This window comes from Triturus cristatus, chromosome 1_2 (assembly GCF_964204655.1).
Source record: "Triturus cristatus chromosome 1_2, aTriCri1.1, whole genome shotgun sequence".
In the NCBI taxonomy this organism is placed as follows: Eukaryota; Metazoa; Chordata; class Amphibia; order Caudata; family Salamandridae; genus Triturus; species Triturus cristatus.
In genome coordinates, this window is record NC_140580.1 from 1,104,998,033 (window position 1) to 1,105,018,020 (window position 19,988).

Consider the following 19,988-nt stretch of genomic DNA (forward strand, 5'->3'; position numbering starts at 1 on the left):
TATGTTTTACTCAAGATTCTCAATATACAAAAGCATTGGTTACTTTCGGCAACCTGGTATATCTTTAGCAAAAGTCTGGCATAGACTACATACGCTAGGGTGTGGGCACCAGCATGGCGACACAGCAGCTGAAGATCGCAGTCAGAGGGATGGCTTCTGCAGGCAATAAGGACATGATATGTAGCAGAAGATTGGGAGTACACTTAGGAGACCTCCGGTGTCACCCCCTGTTTTTAGATCCACCTTTGTCTTGGTTTAGTTGGGGAGGATAACTTGGCATCCTCTAAAGGACATGACGCAGCTTAAATTCGATACATATTATATGACTCCTATGGGGGAGAGGGCCATGCCTAAGGTGCTAGCTCTGGCAGGGGGATGGTACCATCGGTCTCAAGACTCCATCCTGTCCCAGCACAATGACCCTCGATGGGGGTCTGAATTTAACTTGCTGGTGTGGCACATGGTATCATTTTGAATCCTCAAATTTGGGACTCACCAAGTAGGGGGGTAATCAAGGGCTTAGTCAACCACCAAATGTGAATGCACAAATTTACACGCAGTGCACAATGGATTACATCACACAGAACTGGGGTTCTGAAGAAAGCAGTAGTTTTAAATCCCCAAGGGGGTCCTATTTCTTGCTGGCCCTGTACAATACAATACATACATACAACTGGAGGTCAGCAGGTATAGATAAGGGTATTGTGTTGGCCACAAACAATAACTTATGAACATATATACTCAGGGCCTTGGAGGCGAACCCCACAATGCTTACCAGCAAATCCTGAATTCAGGGCCTGGGCAGTGAGGGGTAAATACAGGACTCAGCCAACCCCCAATCAGAAGGCCCACATTCGCACAGAAAGCACCATAGGGACATCACTCGGAACTGTGGTTAAAGAGGAGAACAGTAATTCTCAACTTCCGGGGAGGCTATTGCACTCTCCTAAAGAAGGGCAAATAAAGCCATGTACAAGCCCACCAAGCGGGAGGGCTTAGTTCAACTCCAATTCAAAATCAAATAAAATCAGGAAGGGCTTGGTAAATTAGGCATAGCCTCTTTAGTGCAAACACCACATGGTACCCCATTAGGGACGGGGCACACTTGTCAGAGGTAGATAGGGAATTGGTCCATCTAGAAGGACTATTAAATGCAGGTTGCAAGAGGTTATGGAGCCTGCCATGGTTGGGGGGGGGGGGGGGGAGTGGGCGGCCCGGATATGACGGTGGCCATATCGTTGACATTGGCGGAGTTACAGAGCGATCCAGAGGCTGATTGGTAAAAAGGGGTACCCTCTTCAGGAGAACAATAGGGGGTGCCCTATGCCAAATCCCAGGAGTCCTTACGGCTTTATTGGATGAAAATGTCTGCGCCCCGCTAGTCCTTCGGGTGGTTGCAAGCCTGAGCAACCGGGGGTATGCCTTGCAACGCTACACCCCTAAAAAGGTGTGAGTAAAGTCTTGGTTTGGTGGTCCACTGTATTTAGGGAGTTAATCCCTTCATAAATGGTAGAACTGATTGGGTTGGCCATGGTTCAGTTTGGCACAAAAGGCAGGCATGGCAGCATAGGTCAGTCACCGCTGCCTGCCATTGGATCGCCTGTAAGTTAATCCACCATGTTGGAATACTTTTTCTATGAAATAAACCGGCAGCAAACTGTTTTCCAACAAACCTGTTTTGGTGTGATTATTTCTTGCAGTGCATGCTATATTCATCATGCGTGGGGAGGCTTTCCTATATCGGCACTAAGCCGTCTGCCCCATGCCTGGTCTGACGCAGTGAGCGACCGGAGCCGTAAGTCACTTTTGAGTTCCCGGCTCGGTCAGAAGATGATGGCAGCCATCTTGTGGCCCTGGGGTTGGCCTCATCGCATGAAAGCAATGCTGCCCTCGTGCACAACCGTGATCCGGAGCTCTGAGGGAGAGTGCAGGCAAGTGTGCACTAGCTCGAGCTAAGTAGCACTGTGCTCCCAGAGACCCCATCTATAGTGAATTGGCCCCTTCCCTGAGATGACGTCCGAGGGGAGCCTGGGGAGGATCGCAGAACAGCAGCACATGCTCATCAGGTAGCGGTTCCTGAGGGGCGTAATTGAACCAGGGTGTCCCTGTTCATGGTAAGACCGGTCTACTGATATTTCGCCTTTCTCTCTCCACATGTGTAATATGAGGATTACTGAGGAATGCTTTGCAAGTGCCCCCACAACTTCCTATTTTGTAATTTGGGCCCCTGACCTCAGAGGACGGTCTGGTGAGGACTATCTGGTGACAGCACTTTCCTCCCATGGTGGCACCACCAGAGGAGCATGATTGAACCAGCCTGCCCTTTATCATTGCAAAACCCTGGCTACAACTTACTGAGCATCCTGTGTGGTCTTCGGACTTTTAGAGGAGCGCTTAGTGGCAACTATAACTCCAAGGAGAAAAAAACTAGATGTTTTGTGCCCCACAACCCAGGTAAGCAAAAGCAGATGGGCAATCTCTGGGGCTGTTTGAAACAGGAGACCGCCCAGGACGCCCAGCGTGCAAAGGGCCCTCTATTGCAACAAGTCATTACAGCCACCAAAAAGGTGATGTAGGGTCCCCAATTACAAAGGAGGATTTGATTACTTACCTGTGGGAGCTCCATGCTAAAATTTCCTCCAACATGGTGGTGATACAACAGCACGCCCTGAAGGTAGACCTAGCCTTGGGCGTCTTGGTTGTAACAAAGGAGCTTGAACAACTGGGGCACCTGGTGGTGACCATTGAAGGTGACATTGTTGCTATGAATCACGAGGTTGACAAACTAGAGTTGGTGGCTCAGTCTAAGATAGAAGATGATATCAGGGCACTGTGGGACAAATGTGTGGACCTAGAGGACCACTCGAGAAGGGATAATGTGCAGATCCAAAATGTCCCAAAGCAAGAGGAAGGGAATGATGCTGTTGAATACAGTAAGTCCTTCTTTCAATCTGTACTTAAAGCCAGCCCAAGCACAACATCCCCATAATCCAAGTGCGAGAACCTCCTCCCCAAGACTCGTCTGTAGCCTGTTTGTGAGATATCATATTTAAACTTGGACCCTTCCATGTTAAAAACAACATAATGAGAGAGGCAAGGAAAGTGGATAGAATGACCTTTTGGACCAGGCTCTAGATCTCTTTCAGGACACATACCAGGCAGGCCTTTATAGGAGACGCATGCTCATTTCTGTGCCTTTGGAACTCCGCAGAAGGCAAATAAGATACAGGTGGATGTTCCCCCTTGTGCTGTGGCTCTGGCTGGGTGCCAGATCTCACATCATCCTCACAGCAGAGGAAGCACATGAGGTACTGGGGCCTTCGAGAGACCGTCTGGGCACTACTGAAAAGGCTAGCAACGACCCATCTTCAGACCACAGAACAAGCCCGATCCCCTAGGGTGAAGGACGATTGTGACAGGCCCTGGAACACCAGATAGAACTAGATGGTGGTTGACACTGAAGGTGGAGAGATAGGGGCACCGTCCCTGAGAAACACTGTGGCTCTCCAGAAGGGATGCGGGCAGGATTGAACCTTTGTAACGGACACGCAGTGTACCCTGATCTGCCCTTTGGACATTTGCAATTTCTGAACCATAGTAACCCTTCTACAGGATCTCATTTCACAGGCAAGAGACCTATGCACAGAAACTTATGAATGCTTCTGGGGGTGCCATTCTCAGGTGGGCACAGTTGACAGACTGAGCCCTAACGCTGGACTGGTTGGGAACAACTATGTAGATATTGTTGGGCCGGGGGTGCCTTGGTGAGGGGGCATGGTGGGCTCTAGAGGGACCAGGGCAGGGCACATCAAGGCTCACCTCCAGGTGGAGAATGTTTTTGTTCCTTTTCTCTTAGTGTTGGATGGGAGGGTGGTATGGGGAATGAGGGCCGGGGGGAGGGCAGGTGTAAGCAGGACTTCGGGGGAGGGCCATACAAAATCTTTCAATACCAGGCATTGTATGGCAAGAGTAGGTAGCCTTGAATTATTGCATAACACAACAGATGAGGGGGGACTACAGAAACCATGCAACACCACCCCATACACTAATATATAATGGTTAAGATCTATATACGGAATGGGAAGGGGTTAAACTCCCCGGTAAATAGACATCAAATTTGGAGGCCAATTTGGGACCTGCTCAAAGAGACACATTCAAGAACTACTGATGCACACCATATGAGACACAGTCTATTGTTTAATCTACACAGTTCTTTACAGCTTCATCCAACAAGAAGGAAGCGGCCATGATTGGAATGCTAAAAGATTTCCCCGATGATGATGTGAGAATTGAGTGAGATTCCATAGAGAGGTGCTATGTATATATAGAGCACAGGGTTCAGGAACGCACATTGTCTATCCACAGCATATAAATCCAGAAAAACAGACAAGCACAGTGCATTTAGAGCCTAGCAATCAAGATGAAGACATAGGGTTCGGATAATCTCCTCTGGGTGTGGCATTTTAGCCTTGTACCGGATGCCTTGGTGGACTGATAGATATGTGCAGGTAGCATTTCCATGCAGCCGCTGTCGGTAGTAGGAGTAACTGCAGGGCGGTGACGTGGGGAGGGGGAGGGGCAGGGTAGGGGGTAGTTAACTATGGATTACGGAGGTTTACAGGTAAGTTAACATATAAATAAATAAAATGAATTTCGTTGCGTCCACTGCATCGCATTTGGGGATGCAGTGCACGCAACGAAATTCGTTTTATTAATTTATATGTTAACTTACCTGTAAACCTCCGTAATCCATAGATTACTACCCCCCACCCTGCCCCTCCCCACGTCACCGCCCAGCAGTTACTCCTACTACCGACCGCGGCTGTTTCCATGGGAGACAAAGCACTGAACAGCGAATATAGGCGTAGTAGATCTTTGGAGGACAAAAACCCAGGATGAGAAGGACTACACCTTTTCCGATGTCTACACAGTGGAGGCCGCCATGGCTCGTGGGTTGCATGGGGGGGTTGTGTGGGAGGGGGGTCACGCATATCAAAAAATAACATTAAATAAAAATGTTCCTTGGTGCCGGGTACCGCGTCTCCAGTCATGCTCATCTCCGTCTCGGACGGAAGCACAGCCAGACCCCACTGACCAATCACAATGCTGCAAAGCAGTGTTGTGATTGGTAGGCGCCCAGGCTCCCCGATCAATCTCAAGTCTGCAATGCAGCATTGTGATTGGTTTTGAGCATCCTGGTTCGACACTCAACCAGTGAATCGGGGCCTGGGCTTGTTCTCCACGCAGGCTGTAATGCATCCTGCATGGAGAACGGGGAAAGTGCACATGACTGGTTTGGGCGGCCCAAGACAGTCATTGCACACTTAGGAGTGGGCAAACCACTCCTCCCCTGCCCTGCTCTAAGAGCAGAGCAGCCCTGCCCACCCGCCTGCCTGCAAAGCAGAATGAAGCATAATATTTTAATAACTTAAAGTTATTACCATTTTATGCTTCTTCTTCTCACTACTTAAAAGCAGTGAGGCGACGCTCCTACGCCATAGCGGAGGAGCTGCCACTGTGTCCACAGATCCTATTCTAGGATAGACTTAATGTGGGGCTTCCAAATATTTACTGAAGTAATGACTGATATAGAACAGGTCATATAGCACTCTCAGACCATTTATGGATTCTTTGGGAAGGTGACCGGCAGCGGAGAGCACTACAGAGGATGCCCCTGTGGTGCCTTGATAAAACCCTTCTTAGGATCCTCCCTTGGAGACAGACACTGAGGGAATCCATAGACCATTATTTCAAGGAAGATGAGGGAGATGATGTACTCCCCACCCTGCTGTGGGATGCCTTCAAAGCGGTACAAAAGGGGGTGGTGATGGAGGGAGCATCAGAACCAATCAAACACTCACACCCAGTCAACAGATCTGGGTTTGATCCATCACCGTTCTTTAGCCCACTCTGCCACCCCAGTTCAGACATGGCCATATGCAAATCTGTCTGACCCTGTGCCTCATGGGAACAGTCCAGCCCGAACTGCCAAGCCATGCCTTCCCTGGACCGGAAACAAGCTTCCTAGGACCGGTTTCTGGCATTTCAGCCGTCTTCAGCCAGGCTTGCTTGAATCAAGTGGCAAAATGAGCAAGGGACTCACGTCTGAGCATACCCTGCCAACTTATGGCGAACAAAGCGGTACAAAAGGGGGTGGTGATGGACGGAGCATCAGAACCAATCAAACACTCACACCCCGTCAACAGATCTGGGTTTGATCCATCACCGTTCTTTAGCCCACTCTGCCACCCCAGTTCAGACATGGCCATATGCAAATCAGTCTGACCCTGTGCCTCATGGGAACAGTCCAGCCAAGCCCTGCCTTCCCTGGACCGGAAACAAGCTTCCTAGGACCGGTTTCTAGCAATTCAGCCGTCTTCAGCCAGGCTTGCTTGAATCCAGTGGCAAAGTGAGCAAGGGACTCACGTCTGAGCATACCCTGCCAATAAAGTGGCAGATGCCATCACATCTATTTTGAATAAAGAGGACCAAATCCTGAGCGGCAACGCAGGGATAAAGGTCACTTTTTGTGACTACTATAAGGGAGTTGTGAAGACCTACCACAAAGAGGCCTAACTCGGGCACTCGTCATGGGTCAATGCCGTTAGTATGGAGTAGGTTCTGAGAGCAATCACAGATCTGCCCCCTGATTAGACTCTGGGGCCAGATGGGCTCACCAACCACTTTTGTAATTAATTTGCATCTGAGCTGATTCAAAGCTTAGTAACATTGTTAAATTCCTTTCTGAATCATGAACTGTCACACCTTTGATGACCCTCGCACACATCACTCTCAGACAGAAGCGGACAAATCTGCAAACAAATGTGGCTGCTATAATCCCACAGTGCTCTTGAACTCTGGCATATATATTTATTTTACTAGAGTCTTGGTAAACAGACTCCTACCCTATCTTATTGACCCAGAACAGTCCAGTTTCATTCCTCAGCGGCAGGCTACGGGCAGTATCCGCGGGTTATACACCTGCTTGAGAAGTTAATAACAGGAAGATACCCATTGTAATCCTGTCACTCGATGCTGAAAAGGCATTTGACAGGGTCACCTATTCCAGGTGCTAGAGGTGATTGGATTAGGTGCAAATAGGCTCACAAGGATACCAGCCCTTTCTAAAGGCCCCAACTCCAATGTCTGGGTAAACTGGATGTGCTTGGAAACCGTTCCGATTTGTTCTGTCCATTGAACCACAGACTGCTATGGTTCAGTAACATTCAGATATCCTGGCTTTGTCTTTTAGAGAAGACCATCACAAAATTCATCTATTTAAAGACTAATTCCTGCTAACTCTCATAGGCCCTTAGCATTAAATCCCTAAAATGAAGGAGGCGCTAGGGGTGCATGGGAAAATCTCAAGCTTTAAAGGTAATCTCAGTAAATCAGAGATGCATAGTATTGGCATACAAACCATGACTAAAATAAAACTTGCGATGGCAGAGAAGAAACTCCATTATTTAGGGATCCATGTTACTGTGACACATTGTGTATTATAGACAGTGAATTACACCTACATAATAGATGCCCTCACCAGTGATATATGTAAGTGGAATGGCCTTCACTTGTCATAGCTGGGCAGACAGGAAGGCAGTTCAGAAGGAGATAGATGCCTTCATCTGGGAGGGCATAAAAGAGGGTTTCAAGGAAAAGATTACAAGCCAGCAGACATTCCAAGGGGGTAGGTTTACCAGATGTCTAAAAATACTACCAAGCCGCCAAACTCTATCTTCTTTAAGTTGTCCCTCTATGAAACGGAAGGGCACCAGATCTATGTGGACACAGCAAAGATGAACCACACCCTGTGGGCAGTCCACTGGCTCCAAAACTCACACCCCTCCCCCCTTCCTCTGACCCTCACTCCCTCTCCTCATGTCCTTCCCATCCTCTTACACGCCACTACAGGGTAATCTAGATTTTACGCCGGGCCTGGTTAAAGGAGTCTTCAACCGTTGATCCAAAGCGGGTTTTAGAATGGTTAAAGGTATGTTCCAGGGGGTCGATATCAAACCAAAGTGCCAACCCCGGGAAACAAATCTCAGGCACTACTTTCAGCAGCAACACTGGGCCCTCCATCCAGATAACAAGGCAGCGCCTTACAGACCATTGACTGTATAGGAAAAGCTGCTTGCCGCGTAAAGTGGTCCGAAAGGCCTTATATCCAATATTTATACAATCCTTACCGCTGTAGGTAAAACACAAGCGTGACCTTACATGACAAACTGGCAGAAATCCTTTGAGCAGCAGATCTCAGTATCTCAATGGAAACAATGTGGGGGGATAGCCCATCATTGTATAAACCTGTTCAAAATATGGAAATCGTATAAGGTAAGGATGAGATGGTACTTTATATCTGCAAAACTGAAGCATACGTATAGTGCAGCTGATGAGTTTTATGCTGGCGAGGATGTGGACAGGATGGTGATATGGTGTGGTGCTGCTGCGTGTGGGGTGGGCATGCCAAAGACTCGCTCTCTTCTGGAAAGAGATTCTTAGCCACATTAAGAGGGGGATTGGCTTCCAGTTGCAACCCAATCCAGCAATGCTGATACTTAATATAGACCACCGGAAATAAAATGTGCAGCAAAAATTCCCTTGCGACTAAGCACAAATAGGACCCTGGCAGCAAAGCAACTTCTACTGCTGAAATGGAAATCACCCCATATCCCTACGATATTACAATGGGTAGGGAGACTGTGGATGTTGCTGGTGATGGAAAACCTAATCTGGGCGCTTCTCAGGATGGTACATAAATATGAGGAGATGTGGGCCCCTCTTGTACGTACCTGCAGGATAAGGACTTTGTTTTAGACTGCGCAACATCGTCCCTATCCCTGTGACTCTCCTCCTAAGAACTTGTAAGGGCTTTATAGTTTAAAATGTGCTCATTCTATGAACACTTGCAGTGCTTCACTGGTTTGCCTGAGGCCACCAGAAGTGTTGCTGGAACCCGCCCATAAGGTCCATTGGGTGGGGCGGGAGGGGTGGGACAGGAGAAAGGGTGGTCAGCCTTGGTTTCAGAAATTATGTTGAAGCTTCACATTCTGTCTGTGCTGCTGCTGTTTCCTTGTTATACTAAAATAAAAAATAAATAAAAGTAAAAGAGGACATTCTCTACACTCAGTTGATGGGTTTGGGTGGTAATTGTTAAAGCACAAAAGGTGGCAGAGCTTCAGATTTATAGAGTGCAGGTCAAAAGATTTTCCTTGGTATGCAAAACAGGCATCATAGATGTTTGAAATGGGATTTCTGGTTGGCTAGGGCATGATCCTAAGCCAGGCAAAAAATACCACTCTAGTCAAGGCAAGGAAGTTACACGCTGAAGATAACCCCTGCTCACCCCCTTGGTAGCTTGGCAGAGCAGTCCGGCTTATCCCAGAGGCAATGTGTAAAGCCTTTGCGCAACACACTCGCACAGCAGCAATACACTGGGCACACCACAAAAGAAACTCCACACAAGGTTATGTAAAACTAGCCTTTGAATTATCCATAAAACACTTTAGAACGTAATCGCATATATACACTGAGCCATCTGGCACTTGGTATCACTTTACAGGGATTGTATACACTGCAGGGCCAATAGGGCCACTGTCATAGCATCACAACTCACAGTTAGTGAAGACAACCTGTAACTACTGGTAAGGGTGCACTTAGCATAATACACTGTACCACCCCCAATTAGCAGTGCACCAAAGTAAACATTAGTCACAGTACACCATTAGCACAACTCAGTCACTACTTGCAGGGACTGTTCCTAACTGCACACATTATGCACGTATCATGATTAGCAGTGTACCCTAGTACCCACTAATAGTGAGCACATATGAGGAACCCTCAATCACTGGAAATGCATCCACAGCACCATCACATCGGAGCATAACACATTTGGTATGCACGTAATTCATTATGCATTCTAATAATCACCAGCCATGTCCAGTAGTCCTGAATAACAGGAACCTTCCTGACCGTGCAAGTACTCCTCCGTAGAGGGGGGGGGGGTGACCCCCTTGGCCTCCTTTTGCACAAGGCTTCCAAATTAGCCCCTAGCTGCAGACGCAGCAAAGACAATGCACCCGACAGGTCCGCGCAGGACCTTGGCCCACAGACACGGGCCCAAGGACTAGCGGTGCATAGTCTGGAGCCCTCCAGGGCATGTGGACTGCTGCTGGATTTGTACGAGTGGGCGGCCTCACCTCTGTACTTCAGCGAAGTGCCACCACCATGCTGCTCCTGCTGTCAGACCGCTCGGGCCCCGGGACCATTGGCCCTGGATCCTGGAAGGCCTCAGCACATGGAGTGAAGTCTCCCGGGATGCAGACAGAGGCCGTGCGGCTCCGTCTTGTTAACGCCAATGGTACCACTATTAAACAGGCTCAGGCAGCATGCGGGGCTTTCCTTGTCAACACGGAAGCCCCATCCACAAACAGGCTGCACCTTTGTCTGACTTCCTTTTCCTCCTTCGGGGGAAGCTCCTCCCCCAGACAGGCTTGTTTTGCCTGCTTGGCCCAGAGCAGGAGTGGGGTTCAGGCCAGCACATGAGCAGAATCCAGGTGGCGGTTCCCTGGCACAGCAATCCTCTGGGGCAGCAGTCCCCCCTCACCCCCCACTCCCACAGTGGCTTCTCCTCCACCAGTACAGTCAGCCCAACACATGGGGTTACAGCCCCAATATTTATATCCCTCAAGTCTTTGTTCTGCCCTGACACAGGGCCTTGCACCCAGACCAAACTAGTTCTGGGGGCACTTAACAAGTGCACAACATTGTAGACTCTGGCCCCAGACACACCACTGGGGGGTGGAGCCAGCATTGTGGAAGGCAGGCACAGTCCTATTCAGGTTCAGGTGCTACTCCTCCCACTACTTAAAAGCAGACATGGCCTATTCAGCCTAGCGCTGAGTCACCCAGGCCCTCTGGAGACACCGCACCTCCCCAGCCCCTGTCATCCAGAGCCAGACATGCAATACACAACAGGCAGGTACAAAGACACATAGCACACAGAAATGCCCACTTCTAAAAGTGGCATTTCTAAAATAGTTATAATAAATCTGTGAACACCATTATGCAGCATTTATCGCCACTATTCCAAACATACCAAACTTAATCACGCTACTCCTCTCATGTCAGGAATTACCACTGAAACACATATGCGGGAATCCCCAATGCATTCCTATGAGAGGGCAGCCTCACACCAGCGAGAAACCAAATAGGCGGTTTGTCACTACCAGGACATGCCACACAGTTAAATCATATGTCCTACCTACACTGCACCCTGCCCATAGGGCTAGCTACCACACATCAGTCACCTTAGGGGTGACTGATGTGTGGTAAAAGGGGCTCACAGACATGGCAGCCACTTTATGTGTCACGTCACAGCGGTAGGAACTGTGCACGCAGGCCCTGCAGTGTCAGAGGCCTGAGACAGGTTTGAAAGGCTACTTTGGTGGGTGGCGCAAGCAGCGATGCAAGGCAACCAGTAGCTTTTAATTTACTGGCCCTGGGTATATGAGATAACACTTTACAAGGGATTGATAGGCAAATGAAATACGCCAAAGAGGTGTAGAACAATCTTACCAAGTTTACCATAGAGAGCACATGCACTTTAACACTGAACAGCAGTGATAAAGTGCCCAGAGTCCTAAAACCACCAACACCAGGTCAGAAAAAATACCAGGAGGAAGGCAAACCTTTCTGGGATGACCCTGCAAAAAGGGCCAAGTCCAACAATAGACAAGTAGGCAGAATATTTCACCAATAAGTAACATTTCAAAAAGCAGTACATAAGAGAAACGTAAGATAAATGTATTTAATGAAATGCATAAAGTTATGAAAATGCTAAAATTGTAAATGTTACCCAATAACGAAAAGAGGGAGAAAAGGAAAGAAAGAAAAGAATAAGGAGAGAAAAGAAAGAGGAAACGTAAGGGGTATACAGTGAAGCTAACATAATAACAAGTGCATAAAAAGGTTAATGGGACTTGAAAATTAAGAACATGCTAAATATATAAACATCATAACTAATCTATAAGTTTATGGAACTGTATGGACAAAAAAAGACATGTTAAAAAATGTTTAAATATCTAAACATCATAAAGTCAATAAATGAAAATCTCAAGGAAGTTTGGGAATCTCTTCAGCAGCTGGTTGATTTAGGTTAGAAGATTTAGATGAGGCATTAAAGAAGAGAGATACAGGGGGCCAAAGTTGTTCTCGTTTGATGGCAAGCGAGATAGGATTTACAAATTCTATGATTGTAGCGTATAGTATACCACCATGCTTCAAATGAAATGTTTGAGTTCTTCTTTTTAGTTACTTGTTAGATAGTAACTGCAAGCATCAAATCTATATTAGTAACATGTAAACAATTACATTTCCAGTCATCAGAGCGGTTTTGTAAGAAGTGGCAGCTGGCAGGAAATGGAGGTCACGGGTGGGGGAAGGGGGGCTTTGAAAAAAACAATCTATTAAAAAATAAAAAAACACTTGCCTGTTCAGCGGCCCGCGTCTCTCCGCAGCTTACCCTTCCCACGAGTTCTGGAACAGAAGCAGGAAGCACACAGGCTCCCCTAAGCAAATCACAATGCTGCAATGCAGTGTTTTGATTGGTCTGAGCGCCGTGGTTCCACGCTCAGAAGGGGACTATGAGCTTGTGCATGTTCCCCACCAGGCTGTGCATTACAGCTTGGTGGGGAACATGCAAAGTGCACATGACTGCATGGCCGGCCAACCGTCATGTGCACTTAGAGTGTGCCCACCACCCCAGGCCCGCCCTAACCTAGCCCTGTAGCTAAGAAAAAGAAACTGATAACAAAGTTATTACCTTTTTTTTTTTTTTTTTTTTTTTTCACTGCTCTGAGAGCGGGGAGGGGGGGGGGGAGGTGACACAGAACCACCCTGTATTGTGAGAACAAGTTAGTATAACTAAGGTGGATCTCTACACCAAAAAACGAGATTATCTCTTTCCACACAAGCAACAAACAAGGGAGTAAAATAATAGGAAAGACATAGCTATACATGAAGGCAGTTAAAAGCAGCGGTCATGTTTCTTGGTTGGGGCATAATCTATTCTTTTCCACTCTATTGAGGTCTCCGTTAAATATAATTTTTGTTTGTCAAGAGAATTGTGAAATGTTAAAAACAACTTCTTAGTTCAGCTTGCACTGTCAAACCTTTCACTTAATTACTGTTGTCACAAGTGAACTTCTTTGAGTTGATCAGGTTCCAGCGTTCAAGCAGTTTGAAGTGAATGCATTTCACCAGAAAGAAAGTGAAGGCTTTCCCTCATGTGAAGACATGAACATTTTCTTGCAGTTCAAAATATTCTGTAGAGAACAAGCTGAAAATGTCCTACTCTCTGACAAGGACAGATAAGAATTTGAGAACTCGTGTCTGCAGTCCCAAAATGGTAGGAGGCATACGTTATGCCTTTCCACTGACTCTTACCTGCTGACATAAAATATCATCGGTCACCAGGAGAAATACTTCACAAACTCATTTCTTTACTCAATAGTTCTTGAGAGCTGCATATGGTGCAGAAACCCCCTTTCCTCTCCTCGACCGCTGCAGAGCCAGATTAAAGGGAGGCCGCATTCTACTGCTGTCAAGCCTCTCCTGCCCTCCTCTTTTCTGCTACATGGTACATCAGGATTTGAATTGGGATCAATAATATTTAGTACTGACTATGAGGTGGTACACAAATGAAGTGGAAATGACTGGATTACTTTCAGGTGATCTACATTACTCTGAGGTACTTCTTTAAGTTAAGGTTTTACTTGTCAATACTACGCCTATCTGCACAAGACATTACAAAATTCCTTTCCATAGCAGAAATCTTGCACATAAAAAACAGGAAGCATGAAGGGCTGGGGAGAGGTACACTTCAGAGTAGAACGAGAAGAAAGATCAACAAGCAGAAACTGGTGAGTAAGTTTCAAGTCGGTAGGATAAAAAAAGAAATAGAAAATTGACTGTTTCAGGCAAGACCGGAAAATGAGGGCTCTGAATACACGACCCAGTATCTTTTTCGTTTTCTCATTATGCAGAGGTAGATCCGATTCACCAGACTTCTTTGGAAATCTGATGTTTCCACGTCTTAAGGTAAAACAAAAGATCACTTCCTAATCAATGAGGAAAATTCCATCTCTGACCAATGCAGCACCTCCACTTCATGGAAGACCCGCATAATTAGTGCATAACTATAGGTCAAAGCATGCGCCGTCGCTCTGTTGCCAGAGACATCGACACACTAAAATAATACCTTAAGGGAATCTTTTTGTTGTACCCCTAACCCCGAATAATTTTGCTCTTGACATCTGGGATTTTGATTTCTAAAGGGTTGAAATAGGCACAGGGGCTCTTTTAAAAAGACGGATATGTTTATTCTAAATGGTCATAAATGTCACTCTTGTAATTTTGCAATGTTTGCAGATCCATGCACATCTCTTCTAATACGTTACATGTTTAAGATTGCCTGTTTTCCTAGAAAATGAAATGAAAGATCAAGGGGAAAATAAACCCCAGTGATCTATTATACGAAGAACAATTTTTATATAAAGCATACGCTGACTGAGCTCAGCATAAAGGCATTCCAAAAGCACATACATTTTTGTCTGGATCCTGTTGATGACTTAGGGGCTGACTTAAATGTTGGCAGAAAGGGTACTCCGTCGCAAAGGGGATGAAATACTATTTCCATCAACCTGAAGGTCCGCCTGCCTCATTTAGAGTCTGGCAGAACTTCAGCGCATTAACAGCAAAGACTACTCGGTCTATGCCGCCTATACACACCTCCGACGGACTGACGGAGTAAGGGCTGTCAGAGGTTTTGTCGTGTGTCCGACCCCATATTTAGATTTGGCAGACACCTGGCCAGTTTTCACTGCCATGAAGAAAGTGGTGGTAAAGTGCAGGGAAGACTTTCAAATGACCCCCACTCCATCAGAGAATGCTGCCATGGCGGGAAGGGGGGGGGGCACAAACCGTGACAAGAAACACACCAGGAGAGAAGGAGTAGCACAAACCATGCAAGAAATGTCCGCAGGGGCAGCAAAGAGCTCTACAATTTGCAGGTAACTTTGCCATGGCTGGAGTAAAGTACTCTGCCATGGTGACAGTAATTACTCCGTCCACCAATTATTAAATCAGCCCCTTAGTCTTGAGCAGGCACTTTAAAGTACTGCTCACCCTGCTAAGGATGGAAGGACTTTTAAAAGGTTACTTACAATACTTAGGAATAAAACCTCTGAGACCTGCTATGTGGGGACATTCGTGACTTAAAAGATTTGATGGTACCTTTCTAATTTCGAGGGGAAGTCCAGTAGATCAAGTGGCGCCATACCATGTGTTGGAAGCCGGAGTCCCAGTCCCGCACCACTGTCACCAAATGCGAGATCCGGGACTCCTCACTCAGCGGTAGGCCAAGTAAGGACACAGTTTGAGATAGCCCTGCTCACTCCCTCAGTAGCTTGGCACAAGCAGCCAGGCCTATCTCCAAGGCACAAGTGTACAGTATGTGCAACCACACTCACAGCAACCTACTGGTGACACCACAAATGGACTCCACACAAGTTTGATAAAACGAGTATAAACTTTATATAAAGATATACGATCAGACCACACGATACAAAAGCCAACATATAATAAAGGGTAATATTCGTTCCAGGTGGCTGGTAGGTTCAAAGCCCAACCACTGCTTTCAAAATACTAGGCTGGTCGCAAGGCTAGAATAACACACGTTGCAATGGACAAACCATAGTGCGCCATGTAACGATACAATCCTGTGCTGGGCAAAGGAGAAATAATACAATGCATATCAATGCACCCCGGTACCTTGCAATGGGAGAAATAATGCAATGCGTACCGCTACAATCATGTACTGCACAATGGAGGAATAATGCAATGCATCGCACCCCAATCACGTACTTTGCAATGAAGAAATAATGCAAGGCGCACTGCTACAATCATGTACTTTGCAATTAAGGAATAATGCAATGCGAAGCTACAATCATGTACTTTGCAATGGAGAAATAATGCAATACGTAGCGCTACAATCGTGTACTTCATTATGCAGAAATAATGTCAGGCGTCATAAGACAGTCCGGCAGTTCGTTAGTGGCAATATAGGCAATGTGTATAATGACAGTCAGCCTCTTTGATAACAGTTGCCCCCCACACGCATCAACGATGACATAAAGTACAGCTTCTCACTCTGGCCCCAGTACTGCCACTCCTTTGGTCAGTACGGGCCTCAATCTGAGCCGAAGCAAAGGCTCATGTCGCCAGAAGGACTGAGAGGCCGGTAGAGTGTCCCTCTGAGCCCGCACCCCACCCAGGCAGTGATCTACGTTAACTGGAGGCGCGACCTCACTCTCCTCTCCTCCTTCAGCGAACTGGGCCTTCCGTGCAGAACCTCTGTGATTATGTTAATCTGGGTGCACATTCACCACAGCACCCTCTGGGTCTCCTCTGGCACGAATCCACACACACAACGCTGATGGGACTTCACATCGACTCCGAGTGCACGTTCACCATGCACTCCTTCCTGCATTCTCAGTTGCCACCAAGACACGCACACCACACTGCAGAGACTCACTTTCTTCCGGTGCACACGATGATCAGCCGATCACCTCCATAGTCCCAGGTTGCACCAAAGCACGCACACTGCTTCACTGAAACTTACTCCAACTCTGGTGCCCTGATATCCAGGCACTCTTCACCAACGCCTTCGGCCGCACCCCGACACGCTCACCATGTCCGAGCCTCACTTCTCCTCCGATGCACACGCTGACCAGGCGCTCTTCACCAATGCCTGCGGTGCACCATGACACACACCCAGCGCGTCCGAGTCTCACTTCTCCTCTGTGTGTCCAAGATCACAGGGCACACCTTCTGAGGGTCTCAAGCTGCCACACCGCATTGCTTGAAACTTTTATGTTCCTGTGTTTTCATACAGGGAGCCAGCTCACCTCGGCCCTTGGGGTAACAAGACACAGCACAAAGCACAGTCTTCTTCAAGTAGGGGGGTCCAGCGCACAAAGCACAGTCCCAACAGCCTCTTCCTTGGTTAAAACAGCAAACTGCAGACCAGCCCCAGATCACCAAGCAAGGGTCGGTCCTTCCCAGCAATCTCTTCAGTTGTTCCTTCCTTAGCAGAGGTTCCTCTTGACCACGAAATGGGTCCAAGCCTTTTCTGTATCAATCCATTTCTATTCCAACGTTCAGGGGTCTCAGCTCTCATAGTTATACCCCTAACTGGTTTTGAAGTTCGTAGTGCTCAGGATTCCCTGACCCCTGCCTAAATAAGTTCTGGATGTCTCCCTCCCAGTGTCACCTTTCTCCCTTTGATACTGGAGGTCTGGATCCTTAATCACTCAGCAGGAGATGGGTCAAATGCTTCATAGCTGCAACCCAGGCCTCTTCACCTCCCAGGGCTTCTCCTCCGCCTACTCTCCAGATGCAGGTCAGCCTGGTGCCATCTCAACCCCTCCCTGGGTCAAGACCTCCCCAGCCCCTCTCACCTCTCAGATCCAGACACTCAATCCACATTCAGCAGAGACACACAGAAATGCTTTAAGCACAAAACTCAGCCACTTTCTAAAAGAGTGGTTTCTGAACACACAGTGACAAAACCACTTTCATAGAAAATTGTGTCATCACACTGTGAGTTCATACATACTAAACTTCACCTCTTCATTTTAAACTTATGGGAAACTAGGCTAACAAACACAATACCCAGCCTCCCCCATTCTGTATTATGGGCAGGATGGCCTTTCACCAGTGAAAAACGAAATGAAGTGTTTTTCACTGTCAGGACATAACACACCTCAGTATATGTCCTGCCTTTTACTTACCCTGCACCCTGGTTACCCGGGACCTACCACAGGGGTGCCCACTGTGTACGCAAATGGGAAAGTAAGGCCTGACAAGTGGTTGCACTTGTCAGGACAACATGCTAACTTAGCAAACTGCGCACAGGCCCTACACTGCAGGACTGAGTTCCCTTCTCCGTGCACCTTTGCATTACTTGCCCTGGCACACACAGTGCACATCATTAGGGACTTTACTAGTACGGCAAACATACCAATCATGGCCAACCAATTACATTACACTTTACACAGGGAACACTTGTACTTTGAGTCTGATCAGCAGTGGCAAAGTACCCAAAGCATCTAAATTGGCAACTCTGTCAGGAAAACGGTCTAGGGGGAAAGCAAAACGTTTAGGGAACTTTAGCCAAAAAGGCCAAGTCCTACACCATGCTGCTAGCTTTGACCAAGCATTGGCTCAGGTGGGGCGATTCATTTGAAATTCAGGGGATTTGAGCTGGAAGGAGCAGGGGAAGGGGGGGGGGTGGGGGAGTGGGTCCTGCATAGATCCGACCACTGTGTATTTTTGGTATATGGAAATCTGGGATAACTTTGATGCCTGGGAAAGAAAATGCATCACATTACTGCAAACTATGAGTGGGGTTCTGGAAAGTTGTTATTAGTAATGGTTAGATTTCTCAACCCACCACTGAATAGTTTACCCTTTGAGCCACTCCGCTTGGCCCATTCTAGGAATGAATATGATTGGACCTAAGGAAGAGATAAGAAACCTCTTGTGTACCGCATTGAATCATTTTCACTAGCCATTGAAGGAGGGGTTTCCAGCTCTGTGTGTCAGATTCCAGCATTTTGCGTTAGAATTGATGCTGTCTTACCACTGTTGATTCACAAAGCTGAAGGATTTCGCATTCTGCTAGTGGTGTCTGCTTGCTTCTGATGTACTTCCCTCCTGAGGCTGGATTGTGCAGAAGTAGGCTACTGGCTGACTCACAGAATTCCAGTAAATCCGTTAAAAATTGACATTTCTTGTGGACTTTGTGGTGACAGCCCTACAGGAAGTGGTAAACTGAGATCCAAAAAGTCAATCCTAAAATTGAACATTTCTTCAAGGTTGCACTATAACCAGCACTTGTGGAAAATGTAGAATTTCTTGACGAACGCCCACTGCCCAGACTCCCTAAAAAAGATGATCACACAGAAACGTTGTGGTTCTTGCTGCTTTGGGCATTTGGCTGATAGTTTAAGGCTATGGCAGGATGACCCGATAAAGGTGTCTGACTATCTGGAGCCCTTCCCAACTACAGCTTTCAGACTTGCCCACAGAAGCTGTACTTTTCTCTCAAGAAAAGGGTTTGAAAATAAAAACTGTCTTACTATCTTATTTCATGGTTTAACCACAGTGAGTGTCCAGATCCCAGTCAACCATGTAGAGTAACTTTGCCATTTTAGTCATTTCTAATAATAAAACAAGTCACTTAATTTTCCTATATAGTTGGTTGAACATATATCACATTCATTTCTTGTTTGGCATTGATCCAAGTCAAGCTACTAAGGATGTGTCAAGGATTCTTTGCAGACGTCAGTTCACCTTTGTGGGGCAGATTGTTTATGCCTTTTGGGATCTCAGTTGCAGTTTGCATCAGTTATGTGGCCTTTCTTCTTTATAGCCTAATATTAAAGTGACTTGAAAAAATATTTTATAAATCTCATAAAATAACATAACCTTTCTAACAAACAGATGAAGCCCAATTGCAGCATAATATTAAGTTACCAGCCAATGAAACAGAAGCATGAAGTTAATTATCTGCTGTCCCTGGTAAATATGTACGCAGAATTTAGAAAGAGACTTGATAATGATTAAATGTCTTTAATTATTTAGGACTGACCATGAAGGTAAGCATCAAAAGACCATGAAAAGCTCTTGACCAATTGGTATCTTGGCAGGTCGGAAGGAGATGATGCTACCCGCGGAGCAGCCAATGATGAACCGAGAGCTGCCAAAGCCGGCCTTCAAGAAGGCATCAGGTATGTGGAAGGATGTCCAAGTTACCCGAGTAGGGTTAACGCCCAGGTTCTACTCTCTTATTTTGAAACATCCACTGCCACTTAATCAAAAATTGTTTCAATGAATGTCAGCCCAATGTCTGACTGGATTTCACT

General features: G+C 46.8%; 1 protein-coding gene across 3 annotated transcripts in view; it reads left to right on the forward strand.

Moving 5' to 3' along the window:
- LOC146868760 (uncharacterized) overlaps positions 1-19,988 on the forward strand; it is a 73,461-nt gene that overhangs the window by 35,739 nt on the left and 17,734 nt on the right. For 2 of the 3 annotated variants that reach the window (XM_085613734.1, XM_085613736.1), the window contains exon 2: positions 19,708-19,853. The gene's annotated coding sequence lies outside the window, so the exon portion shown is untranslated. The remainder of the gene's footprint in view (positions 1-19,707; positions 19,854-19,988) is intronic. The other variant, XM_085613735.1, reaches the window with a different exon arrangement.